General features: G+C 44.4%; 1 non-coding gene across 1 annotated transcript; it reads left to right on the top strand.

The window, feature by feature from the left end:
- The first annotated feature begins 10929 nt into the window (after positions 1-10929).
- Positions 10930-11020, top strand: trnar-ucu (transfer RNA arginine (anticodon UCU)). Its single transcript is given in 2 exon segments — positions 10930-10966; positions 10985-11020. It is a non-coding gene; the product is annotated as a tRNA-Arg (tRNA).
- Positions 11021-17638: the final 6618 nt, after the last annotated feature.

Here is a 17638-nt window from a genome sequence, read left to right as displayed (position 1 = left end):
CAGGCTTCAGCCAAGGAAGCTTCATCCATCTATGAAGTAAGGTCGACTTCTGATCAACACTTGCCGACCCACTGACCCAGAAAGGACCCAGGAGTTCCTCAACATCCTCGATCAGGCTCTTTCAGACAACAATGCTCAAGGCCTCAGTGCAGTGTCCAAGTGGAATCATCTGCACGCCACCATCTATAACTCTGCACTCGCTGTGTATGGGAAAAGAGATGGGAGGAATGCTGACTGGTTTGACGCTTATCGGACTGAAGTGGAGTCAGTTACTGCAACTAAGAGGAGAGCTCTCATGAACTACAACAAGTCTCCAGCAAACAACATCAAGATGCTCTCAGAGCTGCCAGAAACAAGTCTCTGCAGACTGCTCAGCACTGCACCAATCAATACTGGTTAAACCTCTGCTGCTGAACCTGGGGATGCTAGAGGGATGTCTGAAGGAATTAAGAAAGCAATGGTCCCAGTAGTAACTAAATCAGCACCTTTTGAAGACAAAGACAGGGGTGATCATCACTGAACCTAACAAGCAGATGGAAAGGTGAGTGGAGCATTACTTTGAACTCTACATAACGGAGAACATTGTCATTGAAGTAGCTCAGTGCCATTCCAGACTTCCCTGTCATGAAGGAACTGGACAGTGAGCCCACCATAGTCCAGCTCAACAAGGGCTCAAAACATGCGTGATGCAAACATTGTCACCTTGTACAAAATTAAGGGGGGTCGCAGTGACTGCAGCAATTATCGGAGCCAGCTACTCAGTTTCACTCACCTGCTCGATCCCTTTCCTCCTGCAAGTGCCTTTGCTTCAAGTATCCATCCAATTTCCTTTTCAAATCATTGATTGTCTCTACTTCCACCACACTCGTGGGTCAGGACATTACCACTCACAGCATAAAAAAATTCCACTTCACCCAAGGATGGGAAATATTTATATCTTCTATATTTAGCTTATTCTCTATCTCTCCGAGAATAGAATGGCAGTCAACATGAAAGGGAACCCAAAATTCTTCGAGCAGTATATAAATAATAAGCAGGTAGTAAGCGGTGAAGTGGGCCCCATTAGGGACAAAGAGGGTAATATATACTTAGAGCTGCAGGGCAATGTTAATCTAGTTAATAAGTACCTTGTATCAGTGATCACTAAGGAAGTGGAATTTGACAAAATATCAGTAGAAGTGGAGAGTGTAGAGGCAATGGAGAGATTACAAAGTGAGAGAGGGAGGTACTGAAAAGGCTGGTTATGCTTCAGGAAGATAAATTACCTGGTCCGGATGGCTTTCATCCCAGATTGCGAAAGGAAATGTGGATGCAGATAACAGAAAGTCTTGCTATAATCTTCCAATCTTCCCTGGATAAGGGGGAGGTGTCAGAGGATTAAACAGTGGCAAATGTGACACCCTTATTCAAGAAAGGGTGTAAGGACAGTCCGGCTCACTCCAGGCCAGTTAGATTAACAGCAGTGGTGGGTAAGGTTTTAGAAAGAACAATCAGGGAAAAAATCAACAGTCACTTGGAGAGGTGTGAGTTAATTAAGGAGAGTGAGCATGGATTTATACATGGGAGTTCATGCTTGACTAATCTAACTGCATGTTTTGATGAACTAACAGAGAAGGTTTATGAAGGGCATGCAGTGGATGTTGTTTATGTGGATTTTAAGAAACGACACATAGAAGGGTGATTAACAACATTGAGGTTCATGGAATAGGAGGGTCAGTGTCCAATTGGATAGAAAATTGGCTTAAGGACAGAAAACAGCAAGTCGTAATAAATGGTTCATTCTCAGACTGGAACGTTGTCGACAGTGCTGTTCCCCAAGGGTCACTGCTGGAACCACTGCTTTTTATTTGCTACAGATAAATGACTTGGATCTTGGAATATAGAGTAGAATCTCAAAATATGACGATAACACCAAACTTGGAGAAGTGGCAAACAGTGAGGATGAAATGAATCACCTGCAACAAGACAGTGATCGGCTAGCAGAATGGGCAGACAGGTGCAGATGGATTTTAATAGTGACTAGTGTGAGGTGATGCATGTTAGCAGAAGGAATAGGGAGAGGCAATATATATTTAATGGCACAGTTCTAAAGAGTGTGCAGGAATAGAGGGACCTGTTCACTGTCACGTGAACAGTTACTTCTTGTTGTTCTTTTTTTTTCTTCTTTTGGGCCTCCTTATCTCGAGAGACAATGGATACGCGCCTGGAGGTGGTCAGTCGTTTGTGAAGCAGCGCCTGGAGTGGCTATAAAGGCCAATTCTGGAGTGACAGGCTCTTCCACAGGTGCTGCAGAGAAATTTGTTTGTTGGGGCTGTTGCACAGTTGGCTCTCCCCTTGCGCCTCTGTCTTTTTTCCTGCCAACTACTAAGTCTCTTCGACTCGCCACAATTTAGCCCTGTCTTTATGGCTGCCCGCCAGCTCTGGCGAATGCTGGCAACTGACTCCCACGACTTGTGATCAATGTCACACGATTTCATGTCGCGTTTGCAGGCGTCTTTATAACGGAGACATGGACGGCCGGTGGGTCTGATACCAGTGGCGAGCTCGCTGTACAATGTGTCTTTGGGGATCCTGCCATCTTCCATGCGGCTCACATGGCCAAGCCATCTCAAGCGCCGTTGACTCAGTAGTGTGTATAAGCTGGGGATGTTGGCCGCTTCAAGGACTTCTGTGTTGGAGATATAGTCCTGCCACCTGATGCCAAGTATTCTCCGAAGGCAGCGAAGATGGAATGAATTGAGACGTCGCTCATGGCTGGCATACGTTGTCCAGGCCTCGCTGCCGTAGAGCAAGGTACTGAGGACACAGGCCTGATACACTCGGACTTTTGTGTTCCGTGTCAGTGCGCCATTTTCCCACACTCTCTTGGCCAGTCTGAACATAGCAGTGGAAGCCTTACCCATGCGCTTGTTGATTTCTGCATCTAGAGACAGGTTACTGGTGATAGTTGAGCCTAGGTAGGTGAACTCTTGAACCACTTCCAGAGCGTGGTCGCCAATATTGATGGATGGAGCATTTCTGACATCCTGCCCCATGATGTTCGTTTTCTTGAGGCTGATGGTTAGGCCAAATTCATTGCAGGCAGACGCAAACCTGTCGATGAGACTCTGCAGGCATTCTTCAGTGTGAGATGTTAAAGCAGCATCGTCAGCAAAGAGGAGTTCTCTGATGAGGACTTTCCGTACTTTGGACTTCGCTCTTAGACGGGCAAGGTTGAACAACCTGCCCCCTGATCTTGTGTGGAGGAAAATTCCTTCTTCAGTTGTGTGCTCTCAGATTTTCAACCTTCACTGTACTGGAGTGAGGTGACATCTACTGGCAGGAAGCAAGAACTGCAATCAAGCAGCAGAAACTCCATGGTCTGTCAGGGTGAACGAAACATTGCAATGTGAGGAAATAGTGAAGGGGTTTGATTGGGTTGATGGAGACATGATTCCACTTGTGGTGGAGTCCAAAGCAAAGGCCAGAAATATAAAATTGTCATTAATAAAAGAAATGAGGAATTCATGAAAAATGTAGTAACGCAGTGAATGGTTAGAACGTGGATAGAATAGAAAGTGAGATTGGATGGACAGAAGCAGTCTGAATGGATGGCTGAAACAAAAGGTGAGTGCCCTGAAAGGTTAACTCTGTTTCTCTCTCCACAGATGCTGCCAGAGTTTCTGAACATTTCCAACACTTTCTGTTTTTATTTCAGAATTTGCAGGATGTTGCTTTGCTCTGAAAAAAAATGGATGATCGGCTTTGGCTGCCAGTGAAATTCCACAGGAGCTAAAAGGAAGTTCTGATATCAGTGGCATGTTGATCTAGGGGTATGATTCTTGCTTAGGGTGAGTGATTAATTAATGTGTCAGAGATCCTGGGTTCAAATCCTGGACATGCCCTTCTTCTTTGGCATTTTTAGTTTAAGGTCATTGATTGGTTTCAGCCTTGCAGAAGGCGGAATTGATTTCCATATGGAGCCTGCTTGAGGACCAGAGGGCTGGATTCAACGAGCTTGTCGACAAAATTGGAATGAATGAAATGTACAGAGAGCCAAGTGGGAATATAAAGTTGTAACTTTAACTGAAGCCTGGCTTCAAAAAACAACAGAACTGGGTTCTGGTTTGGAAAGGAAACATTTCCCGTTTCTGTTGTTTGGCTTGCATTGACTCATTGATTTTCTTGTTTTTCACTTTGTCGATGCCTTTGAATAATTGTGGATACTTCTTCAGGGTGTTTTCTTTCACCAGGTAGTTCTGACCTCTGATGATGATGATCGTAATGAGCTTCAACTCAATGATAGTTTTGGAACTGAGAAGATTTCCTTTGCTTGAGTCTACAACATGGAACTCAGTCTGACATGTGGACTCATGGGAGGTTTTGAATGCCACCCCTGCGTTGAAGAATACAGTTGCATCCATCCAATAAGAGACCGAGTAGAAGTGACAGTTCAGTCAGTCGAACATTAAACTTTTACTTTCAAGGTGGTGAGTTGGAGTGCCATTTTGTTTTTCCCTTTTTTAAGGCTTCATTAGCAGAGAGTACAAGGAGTGTTTGAAATGTAATTCAGCAAAAGTATGAGAAAGTCTCACTTTGATTCGGGACTCTTATCTCTCTGCAGCATCTCGCTGTGAAAGATTGAACTTCATCTCATTTCATTCCCAGCTCAGGATCAGTGCGGCTCAGTGGGACTTCTGGCTGTCTCCCGCTTCACAATCCATTAGTGCTGAGAAAGCAATGGGGAATATTATTCACGGCTCTGGAACCAGAGGACACCGATTTAAGGTGAATGGCAAAAGAACCAAAGGCAACATGAGGAAAAACTTCTTTTGCACAGCGAGTGGTTAAGATCTGATATGCACTGCTTGAGAGTGTGATGGAGGCTGATTCAACCATGGCTTTCAAAATGGTATAAGATAATTATCTGAAGTGAAAAAAAGTGCATGTTTTCATGGAATACATGAGTCTGTGGCATGAGCTGAGTTGCTCGTGCAGAGAAACAGCACAAGCACAATGAGCTGAATGGCTTCCTTTTGTTCTGTAACTATTCTATGATCTATGATTCTTTTCAGAGTGAAATCAACACTCACATACAAGAAACTGAAAGGTACAATGTAAACCCCACACTAACATACCAGCGAATGCTAGGGACAGAGTAAAACCAATCAGTCCTGGACTAGAAACTGACAGGTGCAGAGTAAATTTCGCATTACCAGACAAGAAATTGACAGATACAGTGTAAAACCCACAGTCACTTAGCAGCAGTTGGCAGGTAACGTGTAAAAATCTTTCTTTCATATCCCAGCTACAAGGCACAAAGAAAATTAGGTACAAACCCAGGCTCACACTTCAAAGACTGAGAGATACAAAGCAAAACACATACTCACCTACAAGTACAGAGAAGAAGACACACTCAGAGGAGTTGCAGATTAAAGACACATGCATGTAACAGAAACTGATGGGGATAGAATCAAACCCTTTCTCACTTCTCTGAAACTGATAGATATAGACAAAAGCTGATGCTCACATCCAAGTTGTTGAAAGATATGTGGTGAAACTCACATAGCAATAGCAGAAACAAACAGGTCCTGAATAATACCCACAGTCACAGACCAAAAACTGAAATATACTGAGTTAAACACCACCTTCTCACACCAGAAACTCATGGCTACAAAGTGAAGCTAACTCTATCCTCCCAGGCATTGACAGGTACAAACGAAAACACTCACGACGATACCAGGTCATGAAATGTACGTAATAAAACCGATCAGCTGGAAGAATAGCATTAATGACAGGTATGGTGCCCAGAATGCGCAGCGGCCTAGAATCCGCCCTATCTGTTATAGGCGCGGGGCGCGCAGGCGCAGTAGAGACAGCTCTGTCAGCAGCTGGAGCTGCGGGTTCGGAGTTGGAGCGGGATATTCACAAAGTGCGAGAAGACCGCGCCCTTTGCGGGCTCACACAGCTGGTTCAGGGCCTCAGGGCCACAATAAGATGGAACAATCCCATCTGTATCTCTGCGGATGGTGGCGGTGAAGCTTTTCACGGTGACGCTTCCCGAAACCGCGTCTATAAATGGATATGAATTGGGGACTGGGCAGGGTGCGTCTCTAAATGAATAAAATTTGGGTACTGGTCAGGGAGCGTCTCTAAATGAATAAGAATTGGGGACTGGTTAGGGAGCGTTTTTTATTCGTTCGTGGGATGTGGGCGACGCTGGCTCGATCTCAGCTCGAGTAATGTGTCCAGTTCTGGGCACCAGGCTTCAGAAAGGACATCAAAGCTTCTGAGACAATTCAGAGGGGATTTACTAGAATGATCCCAGAGATGCGGGGTATCTGGTGAAGCTGGGATTGTTCTCTTCAGGGTAGAGAAGGTTAAGGGAAGATTTAATAGAGATGTTCAGAATCATGAAGGATTTTCATAGGGTAGCGAGGGAGAAACTGTTTCCAATGTCCTGGGGGTCAGTAACCAGAGGACACAGATTTAAAATAATTGGCCAAAAATGTCAAGGGGAGGTGAGGAGAGATCTTTTTACCCAGTAACTGATTCGGATTTGGAATGAATTGCCTGGCTGGGTGGTGGAAACAGATTCAATTATAACTTTCATAAAGGAATTGGACAAATATTTCAAAGTGAAATTCTCCAGGATTATGGGGAAATAGGCAGGGGGTTGGACTAATTGCATATTTTTGTTAGAGAGTCAGCAGAGGCACAATGGGGCCGAATGGCCTCCTTCTGTGCTGTATGATTCTATGAACATAAGAACTAGGAGCAGGGGTCGGCAATTCAGCCACTCGAGCCTGCTCTGCCATTCAATACAATCATGGCTGATCTCATCACGGCAGTTCTTGATTCTTGCCAGTAGATGTCACTTCACTCCAATACAGTGAAGTTTACAAATCTGAGAGAGACACAACAGGAAGAAATTGTTCACATTATAGTGAATGTGTGGGATTTGGAAATACTAGGAGTGGAGACGAGTTATTACTTGTCTGTTCGATCCCCATTGCCCTGTAAAATTATTTCCTTCAAGTGCCCTTTCAAATTCCTTTTGTAATCATCGATTGTCTCCATTTCCACCGCCCTCGTGGGCAGCGAGTTACAGATCATCACCAATCACTGTGTAAAAAAGTTCTTCCGCACATTCCCCCCGTATCTCCTGTCCAAAACCTTCAATCTGTGTCCCCTAGTCCTTGTACCAATAGTTAACGGGAACAATATTTCCTTGCCAACTTATTTAAAACTGTCATAGCCGAAAACACATCAATCAATTCTCCCCTCACTCTCCTTTGATATAGGCAGAACAGCTCTAACTTTTCCAACCTAACCTTGTAACTAAAATCCCCCATCCCTGGATCCATTCTGGTAAATCGCCTCTGCGTCCTCTCAAGGACCCTCACATTCTTTCCAAAGTCTGCTGAGCAGAACTGGAAGCAACACTCCAATTGGGGCCTAACCAGAGTTTTATAATGGTTCAGCATAACTTCCCTGCTTTTGTACTCAATGCCTCTATTTATAAAGCCCAAGATCGCTTATGCTTTGCTAACCACTCTCGCAATATGTCTTGCCACCTTCAAAGATCGGTGCACATGAACCCCAAGTCCCTCTATTCCAGCACACTCTTTAGAACTGTGCCATTACGTATATATTGCCTCTCCCAATTCCTTCTGCCAAAATACATCACCTCACACTTGTCACTATTAAATTCCATCTGCCACCTGTCTGCCCATTCTGATAGCCCATCACTGTCCTGTTGCAGGCAGTTCATATCATCCTCACTGTTTGCCACTCCTCCAAGTTTGGTGTCATCGGCATATTTTGAGATTCTACTCTGTATTCCAAGATCCAAGTCACTTACCTTTAGCAAAAAAAGGCAGTGGTTCTCGCACTGACCCTTGGGGAACACCACTGTCGACTATCCTCCGGTCTGACCAACAACCATTTAATATGACTCGCTGTTTTTAGTCTTTAAAACAATTTACTATCCAAATGGACACTGACCCTCCTAATCCATTAACCTCAATTTTGTTAACCACCCTTTTATGTGGTACTTTATATAATGCTTTCGTAACATCCATATAAACAACATCCACTGCATTCCCTTCATCAGTATTCTCAGATAGTTTATCAACAAATGCAGTTAGATTCGTCAAGCATGAACTCCCATTTATAAATCCATGCCAATTCTCCTTAATTAACTCAAACCTCTCCAAAGGACTTGATTTTTTTCACTGACCTGTTGGTCTCGTGCTGATAGCAAGCTCACCACAGAGCATGTATTTGGCAATGTGACCGTCATCCATTTGGCCCAGTCAACAGAGTCACCACTGACTCAAGAGGGTAAACATGCTGCGGATCCCTGCACGCTGGTGTACTTCCGCATTCGTCACTCTGTCCTGCCAGGAGATGCCCAGTATCCATCTGAGGCAGTGGAAGTGGAAGCTGTTCAGCCGCTTTTTTTGGCTTGTATAAGTTGTTGATGCTTCTCTACTATAAAGGAGGGTGCTGAGAACACAAGCCTGGTACACGTGGAGCTTTGTATTTTCGGTCAGTTTGCTGTCGGTTCACACTTGTCTTCTCAACTTTGACATGACAGCTGCAGCATTGGCAATCCTGGTGCTGATTTCAGTATCAAGGGACAGATTGCTGGTGATTGTTGATTGAAGGTATGTGAAGCTGTTGACAACCTCCAAAGTGAGGTTGTCGATGTTGATGGAAAGTGGAGTCTCTACGTCCTGGCCCATAACTTTCATCTTCCTGATGCTGATCGTCAGTCCAAACTCTTTGCAGGCCAGGGAGAACCGATCTGCAAGCTGCTGTGACTGAACTTCATTATGGGATGTCAGCACAGCATCATCAGCAAACAGCAACTCACAGACTAGGAATTTACCCACTTTGGTCTTGGCGCACAGTCTTGCCAAGTTGAACAGCTTGTCGTCAGCTCTGATGTGCAGGTGAACACCCCCATCTGAGTCATTGAAAGCGTACAATAGCAGCATGGAGAAGAATATGCCAATTATAAAGGATGTGATAACGAGACAGTTCGAAAATGATGATATGATTGGGCAGAGTCAACATAGATTTATGAAAAGGAAAACAGGTTTGAAAAACCTCTTGAGTTTTTTGAGGATGTTACCTATAGAACAGATAAAGGAGAACCAGTGGATGTGTGGTATTTGCATTTTCCTTTGGTAAGGTCCCACACAGGAGATGAGTAAACAAAATTAGAGCACATAGGCTTGGGGATAATATACTGATATGGATTGAGAATTTGTTAACAGACCTAAAACAGAGAGCAGGAATAACAGGTCCTCCTCAGGATGGCAGGCTGTTACTATTGGGGTACTGCAAGGATCAGTGTTGGAGCCACAGCTGTTAACAACTTATATAAATGATTTGGATGTGGGGATTAAATGTAATATTTCCAAGTTTGCAGATGACACAAAGCTAGGTGAAGTGTGAGTTGTGAGGAGGATGCAGAGAGGCTTCTAGGGGACCTGGAGCAACTAAGTGAATGGGCAAGAACATGGAATATAATGTGAATAAGTGTGAAGTTATCCACTTTGGTGGAATAAACAGAAAGACAGAGTATTTCTTAAATGGTGAGAGCTTGGGAAGTGTCGATGTCCAAAGGGACCTGGGTGTCCTTGTTCCTGAGACACTAAAAGCTCTTGTGCAGGTGCAGCAATCAATTAGGAAGGCAAATGGTATGTTGTACCCACACGAGGGGTCATGAGTACAGGAGTAAAGATGTCTTGCTGCAATTGTATAGAGCCTTGGTGAATCCGCACTGGAGTATTGTGTACAGTTTAGTCACCTCATCTTATGAAGGAAATACTTGCCAAAGAGGGAGTGAAACAGAGGGTCAACAGACTAATCTTTTTTTTGCATTTATTTCATTTCATCTCAGTTTGTTCAGTTTGCTTACCTACTGTTTTTTTCCAGGTTTGTACTTGCTGCTGTTCAATATTCAGTCCGTTAACACCTAATCTGTACTAATGCTTTGTCTTTCAACACACCATTAACATATTGTTTGCCTTTGCTGCATGACCTTTTGGTCAGCTATGTGGCCTGGTCCAAACTACACCTTCTCCTTTGTTATCTCTTGCCCCACCCCCACCTCACTTGCTTATAACCTGTGACTTTTCTAATATATGTCAGTTCCGAAGAAGGGTCACTGACCTGAAACGTTAACTCTGCTTCTCTTTTCACAGATGCTGCCAGACCTGCTGAGTGGTTCCAGCATTTCTTGTTTTTACGTCACCAGACTAATCCCTGGGATGGTGGGATTGTCTTATGAGGAAACTGGGCCTGTATTCCTTAAAGTTTCGAAGAATGAGAGGTGATCTGATTGAAACTGACAAAATTCTTACAGGGCGTGACAGTGTGGATGTAGACAGGATGTTTGCCCTGGTTGGTGAGTCTAAAACCAAAGGACATCGTCTCAGAATAAGGAGTAGGCCATTTAAAACTGAGATGGGTGGAATTTCTTCACTCAGACGGTGGTGAATCATTGGAATACTGTGCCCCAGAGGGCTGTGGCAGCTCAATCTTTGAGCATGTTCAAGACAGAAATTGATAGAAATCTTGATACTCATGACATCAAGGGATATGGGGATAGCACGGGAAAGGGGCTTTGAGGTAGATGATCAGCCATGATCGAATTGAATGGCAGAGCAGGCTCGACGGGCTGAATGGCCTACTCCTATGTTCCTCTGTTCCTAAGAGAGCTAGCGCCAGCGTGCAGCCCTGCTTTACCCCACTGCTGATCTTGAAAGCGTCTGATGTTGCTCCATTGTAACTGATGGAACTATGCATGTTCTCGTGGAAAGAAGAGATGATGCCCAAGAGGTCAGGAGGGCAGCCTATCTTCCATTGCAGTTTGAAGAGTCCGTCTCTGCTGACAAGATCAAAGGCCTTAGTGATGTCAATGAAAACGGGTGAGGCTCTGTGGCGCAATGGATAGCGTGTTGGACTTCTAAATGATAACCAAGAAAATTTTCAAAGATTGTGGGTTCAAATCCCACCAGAGTCAGATTTTGGACCAGAAACAGAGGAGCACAACGGAACAACGAATGAAAAAATGCGCCAAAAGCACAGACTCGGAGACAGAGCGAGAGAGAGAGGAGCAGAGCAGGGGAAAAAAATCAAGGAGTGACATCACAATGGAGAGTGAGAGCAGGGAATCAGAGAGCCGCTGGGGTGAGTTCACAGGATTTGGTTCTTTCTTCAGTGCAGTGGAAGGAGCCGTTTGGTGAGGATCTGGTAAGCTGTGACATCACAGGCAAGCAGGTAGTTGATTTGTTTGGAAGAATCGACCTGCTTGATGCGCATCTGGTAAGTGATAAAGGTCCATTTTAGTCCTAACGTTTAAAATAGTAAACACACTAGTGGTAAGTTTAAGAAAATATACAGTAAAATGAATAATTGAATAAAATATTTAAGTAGTTAATTGAAACACGTTAAGGATGACAGGACAGGTGATGTGTCACAGCTGCAGCATGTGGGAGCTCCTGGATGCCAGTGTGATCCAGGGCAAACACGTCTGCAGTAAGTGTTTGCGGCTCAAAGAGGGAGAAAAAAGGAATGTAGTGGTAGTAGGGGACAGTATAGTAAGGTGGATTGACTCTGTTCTCTGCAGCAAAGAGCAAGAGTCCAGACGGCTGTGTTGCCTGCCGGTGCCAGGATTCAGGACATCTGCTCAGGGCTGGAGTGAAACATACAATGGGAGGGGGAGGATCCAGTCGTCGTGGTCCATGTCGGTACCAACGACATAGGCAGGACAAGGATAGAGGTTCTGCAAAGTCAGTATGAGGAACTAGGCACCAAATTAAGAAGCAGAACCTCAAAGTTAATCATCTCTGGATTATTATCTGAGCCATGTGCAAATTGGCATAGGACAAATAAGATTAGAGAAAGTAATGTGCGGCTGAAAGACTGGTGTGGTAGTAGTGGGTTCTGTTTCGTGGGGCATTGGCACCAGTACTGGGGAAAGAGGTGGCTGTACCGTTGGGACGGTCTACACCTGAACCGTGCTGGTGCCGGTGGTCTAGTGAGCCACATAACGAGGGAAGTAGAGACGGTTTTAAACTGAATAGTGGGGGCAAGGGATCAAATTTGGGAAGATATGGTGAATCAAGGAGGAGAGACAAGGCAAGAGAGAAAGGTATAACTATGGGAAATGATAAAGAGACCAAGACAGGAAGGGACAGAATGTACAAATCTAAGAGTAAATCGACAGATAAGGCTAGAAGTGACAAAAATAATAAAAGGACAAAACTAAATGCTCTGTATCTGAATGCATGGAGCATTCGAAACAAAACAGATGAACTGAGAGCACAAATAGAATAAATAAGTACGATCTGATAGTCATAACAGAGACATGGCTTCAGGGCGACATCGATTGGGATGTGAATATTGGAGGTTACATGGCATTTTGGAAGGACAGGAAGCTTGGAAAAGGTGGCGGGGTAGCTCTGTTAATTAATGATGGTATTAGCGTAATAGAGAGGGATGACCTGAGTTCTGGAGATCAGGATGCAGAAGCAGTTTGGGTACAAATGAGAAATCATAAAGGCAAGAAGTCACTTGTGGGAGCGGTGTACAGGCCACCTAACATTAACCACACTGTCGGATGGGATATAAAGGAAGAAATAATGGCAGCTTGTCAGAAAGGTACTGTGATAATTATGGGGGATTTTAATCTACATATAGACTGTAAAATTCAGATGGGCAGAGGTAGCCTAGATGAGGAGTACATAGAATGTTTGGGGGATTCTTGGAACAATACATTCTGGAGCCAACCAGAGAGCAGGCTATACTAGACCTGGCATTGTGCAACGAGATAGGATTAATTAATGACCTCATAGTTAAGGTGCCCCTAGGTTGTAGCGATTATAATATGATTGAATTTTACATTCAGTTTGAGGGAGAGGAGAGTGGGTCCCAGACTAGTATTTTAAATTTAAATAAGGGCGATTATAAGGTCATGAAAGCAGAGCTAGCTGAAGTGAACTGGCAAATTAGGTTAAGGGATAAGTCAATAGAGATGCAGTGGCAGACATTTAAGGGGATATTTCAGAATACACAGAATAGTAACATTTCAACGAGAAAGAAAAGTTCCAAAGGTGGGACTCACCATCCATGGTTCACGAAAACAGTTAAAGATACTATCAAACTTAAAGAAAAAGCCTATAATTGTGCAAAGGTGGGAGGCAGGTCAGAAGATTGGACAGAATATAAAAAAACAGCAAAGAATTAGTAAAAGATTGATAAGGAAGGTAAAATTAGAGTATGAGAGAAAGCTCGCAAGAAATTTCAAGACAACTAGTAAGAGTTTCGATAGATATTTTTAAAAGAAAAGAGTTAACAATGCGACTGTTGGTCCTATAGAAAGTGTGTCTGGGGAATTAATAATGGATAATTAAGAGATGGCAGATGAATTGAACAGATACTTTGCATCGGTCTTCACTATTGAGGATACAAATAACATCCCAGTATTAGCCGTATATCAGGAAATTGAAGGGATGGAGGAACTCAAGAAAATTACAATCACCAGGGAAGTGGGACTAAACAAATTGTTGGAGCTGCGGGTTGACAAGTCGCCAGGTCCTGAATTGGCTAGTGAGATAGTTGATGCGCTGGTTTTAATATTCCAAAATTCCCTAGATTCGGGAAGGTTCCGTTCGATTGGAAAAGAGTGAATGTAACTCATTTATTCAAAAAGGGAGGGAGACAGAAAGCAGGAAACGACAGGCCAGTTAACTTAACTTTTGTCTTAGGGAAAATGTTTGGAGCTATTACAGAGGATGTTATAGCAGGGCATTTAGAAAAAATTAAGGTAATCAGGCAGAGTCAACATGGTTTTTTGAAAGGGAACTCATGTTTAACCAATTTATTGGAGTTCTTTGAGGGAGTTACATGTGCTCTGGATAAAGGGGAACCAGTGGATGTATTGTATTTCGATTTCCAGAAGGATAAGGTGCCATATCAAAGGTTATTGCAGAAAATAAAAGCTCATGGTCTCGGGGGTAACATATTGGCATGGATAGAAGATTGGCTAGCTGACAGGAAACAGAGAGTCAGCATAAATGGGTCATTTTCTGGTTGGCAAGAAGTAACGAGTGGTGTGCCACAGGGATCTGCGCTGGGGCCTCAACTTTTTACAATTTATATTAATGACTTAGATAAAGGGACCGAAGGTATTGTTGCGAAATTTGCTGATCACATAGATAGGTAGGAAAGTAGGTTGTGAAGAGGACATAAGGGGGCTACAAAGGGACATTGATAGGTTAAGTGATTAGGCAAAGACCTGGCAAATGGAGTATAATGTGGGAAAGTGGGAAATTGTCCACTATGGCAGGAAGAATAAAAAAGCATATTATCTAAATGGTGAGAGATTGCAGAGCTCTGAGATGCAGAGGGATCTGGGTGTCCTAGTGCATGAATTGCAAAAGGTTAGTATGCAGGTCCAGCACGTAATTAGGAAAGCTAATACAATGTTATCATTTATCACCATGGGAATTGAATACAATAGTAGGGAGGCTATGCTTTATCTATACAGGACATTGGTGAGACCTCTTCTGCAGTACTGAGTACAGTACTGGTCTCTTTATTTGCGGAAGGATGTAAATGCATTGGAGGTAGGACAGAGAAAGTTTACTGGACTAATACATGGAATGGGTGGGCTGTCTTGCGAGGAAAGATTGGACAAGCTAGGCTTGTCTCCGCCAGAGTTTAGAAGAGAAAGAGGCGACATGATTTGTTATTTAATTTATTAATTAACAAATTAGCTATCCTCCAGTCTTCCGGTACCTCACCCGTGGCTAACGATGATACAAAAATCTCTGCCAGAGCCCCAGCAATCTCCTCCCTTGCTTCCCATAGCATCCTAGGATACATCTGATCATGCCCTGGGGATTTATCCACCTTAATGCGCTTCAAAACCTCCAACACCTCCTCCTTTGTAATGTTGATATGCTGCAGGATATCGCTGTTCCCTCCCTTGAACTCACTAGCTTCCATGACCTTCTCCACGGTAAATACAGACGAGAAATATTCATTTAAGACCTCGCCCATTTCGCGTGGCTTCACACATAGATTGCCACACTGATCCTTAAGGGGACCTACTCTCTCCCTAGCTACCCTTTTACACTTAATATACTTATAGAATCTTTTAGGATTCTCCTTTATCTTATCTGCCAGCGAAATCTCATGGCCCCTTTTCGCCCTCCTAATTTCCTTCTTAAGTATTCTCCTACATCCCCTATACTTCTCGAGGGACCCGCTCGATCCCAGCTGCCTATACCTGACGTATGCCTCCTTCTTTGTCCTGACCAGACCCTCAATATCCCTCGTCAACCGAGGTTCCCTAAACTTGCCAGCCTTGCCCTTCCATCTAACAGGAACATGCTGGCCCTGAACTCTTCCTATCTCACTTTTAAAAGCCTCCCACTTGCCAGACGTCCCTTTACCTGTAAACAGCCTCTCCCATTCAACTTTTGAGAGTTCCTGTCTGAAGCCATGGAAATTAGCCTTCCCCCAATTTAGGACTTCAACCTGAGGACCAGTCCTATTCTTTTTCATTACTATCTTGAAGCTAATAGAGTTATGGTCACTGGTCCCAAAGTGTTCCCCCACTGACACATCAACCACCTGCCCATCCTCATTTCCTAAGAGGAGGTCGAGTGTAGCCCCTTCTCTCGTCGGGCCATCCACGTACTGCTTCAGAAAACTATCCTGGATTCACTTAACAAATTCTTCCCCATCTGATCCCTTCGCACTAAGGCAGTCCCAGTCAATATTAGAGAAGTTAAAATCACCTACGATTACAACCCTATAATTCCTATACCTATATGTGATATCCCTACATATATGCTCCTCCACTTCCCTCTGACTATTGGGGGGCCTATAGTATAATCCCATCAAAGGGATCACCCTTTTATTATTTCTAAGTTCTACCAGTATGGCCTCACTGGACATTCACCCCGGGATATCCTCTCTAAGTACTGATGTCCTCCCTAATCAATAGTGCAACTCCCCCTCCTCTCTTACCTCCACCTCTGTCACGCCGGAAGGATCGGTACCCCGGAACATTGAGCTGCCAGTCCTGCACATCCCTCAACCACGTTTCCGTAATAGCTACAATATCACAATCCCATGTACCGATCCTTGCTCTGAGTTCATCTGCCTTACCTCTAAGGATACTTGCATTAAAGTAAATGCAGTTTAGCCTACCAGACCTTCCACGCTCCCTGTCCTGCCCCTGCCTGGCCTGCCTACTGGACTTGCTTGCTTTAACCTCTCCATATTCCTCAACTATCTCATTGGAGAGACTACTACTTTGGGTCCCACCCCCGCTGCAAGACTAGTGTAAACCCTCCCGTGTATTACTATAAAATCTCCCTACAAGGATATTGGTCCCCTTCCAGTTCAGATGCAACCCGTCCCTCTTGTACAGGTCACCTCTGCACCAGAAGAGATCCCAATGATCCAAGTACCTGAAGCCCTCCCGCCTTCGCCAGTCTTCAGCAAAGCATTCCTTTGCCTAATCCTCCTATTCCTACCCGCACTAGCACGTGTCACAGGGAGTAATCCTGAGATTACAACCTTAGAGGTCCTGCACTTTAACCTTCTGCCTAACTCCCGATATTCACTTTGCAGAACCTCATCTCTCTTCCTGCCTATGTCGTTCGTACCAATATGGATCACGATCTCTGGCTGCACACCCTCCCCTTTCAGAATTTCCTGCAGCTGCTCCGAAACATCCTTGACCCTAGCATTAGGGAGGCAACATACCATCCTGGAGTCTCGTTTGCGGCCACAGAAACGCTTATCTGCACCCCTTCTGATAGAATCCCCTATCACAATAGCTCTTCCACCCCTTTTCCTCCCCTGCTGTGCAACAGAGCCCTCCGTGGTGCCACGGACCGCGCTGTTGCTCTTTTCCCCTGGGAGGTCTTCCCCCCAACAGTAACCAAAGTGGTGTATCTGTTTGAGAGGGGGTGGCCACAGGGGACTCCTGCACTACCTGCCTGCTCCTACTATTCCATCTGGTGGTCACCCATCCCTTTTCTGCCTGTGCATCCATTACCTGCGGTGCGACCACCTCACTAAACATGCTATGCATGACGCCCTCAGCTTCGCGGACGCTCCACGGTGAAACCACCCGCAGTTCCAGCTCCATAATGCGAGTAGCCAGTAGCTGCAGCTGGATACACTTCCTGCACACATGGTCGTCATGGAGACTGGGAGGGTTCCTGAATCCCCACATAGCACAGGAGGAGCATATCACGGGGCTGAGCTCTCCTGCCATGACTTACCCTTAGATTAATTAGTTAATCCCTTAATTTAAAAATACTAATGACACTGGGGGCCTTGTTCTACCAACTCCAATCTAAAGTCCTTCATCAGCTACACTGAATAAAACAAACACTTTAGTAGTACTCATCTTATCAGCAGAGGTTTTTTTTTTCAACTAAAAAACTTTGCCCTTTTCTTTAAGATATTTAAATACACTAACAGCAGTGACTCACCAACCAATCACCTTGCAGCTCTCCTCTGACGTCACAGTTGGCTTTTTTTTTTCAAAACTCCACCACACTGGAAGAGCTCCACTCCACTCCTGGAAGGTAAGAGACTGGGCCTCGATCCT

This window comes from Heterodontus francisci, unplaced genomic scaffold, assembly GCF_036365525.1.
Source record: "Heterodontus francisci isolate sHetFra1 unplaced genomic scaffold, sHetFra1.hap1 HAP1_SCAFFOLD_853, whole genome shotgun sequence".
NCBI classification, from domain to species: Eukaryota; Metazoa; Chordata; class Chondrichthyes; order Heterodontiformes; family Heterodontidae; genus Heterodontus; species Heterodontus francisci.
The sequence above is the reverse complement of the archived record's forward strand: the minus strand, read 5'-3'. Positions and strand labels throughout refer to the sequence as shown.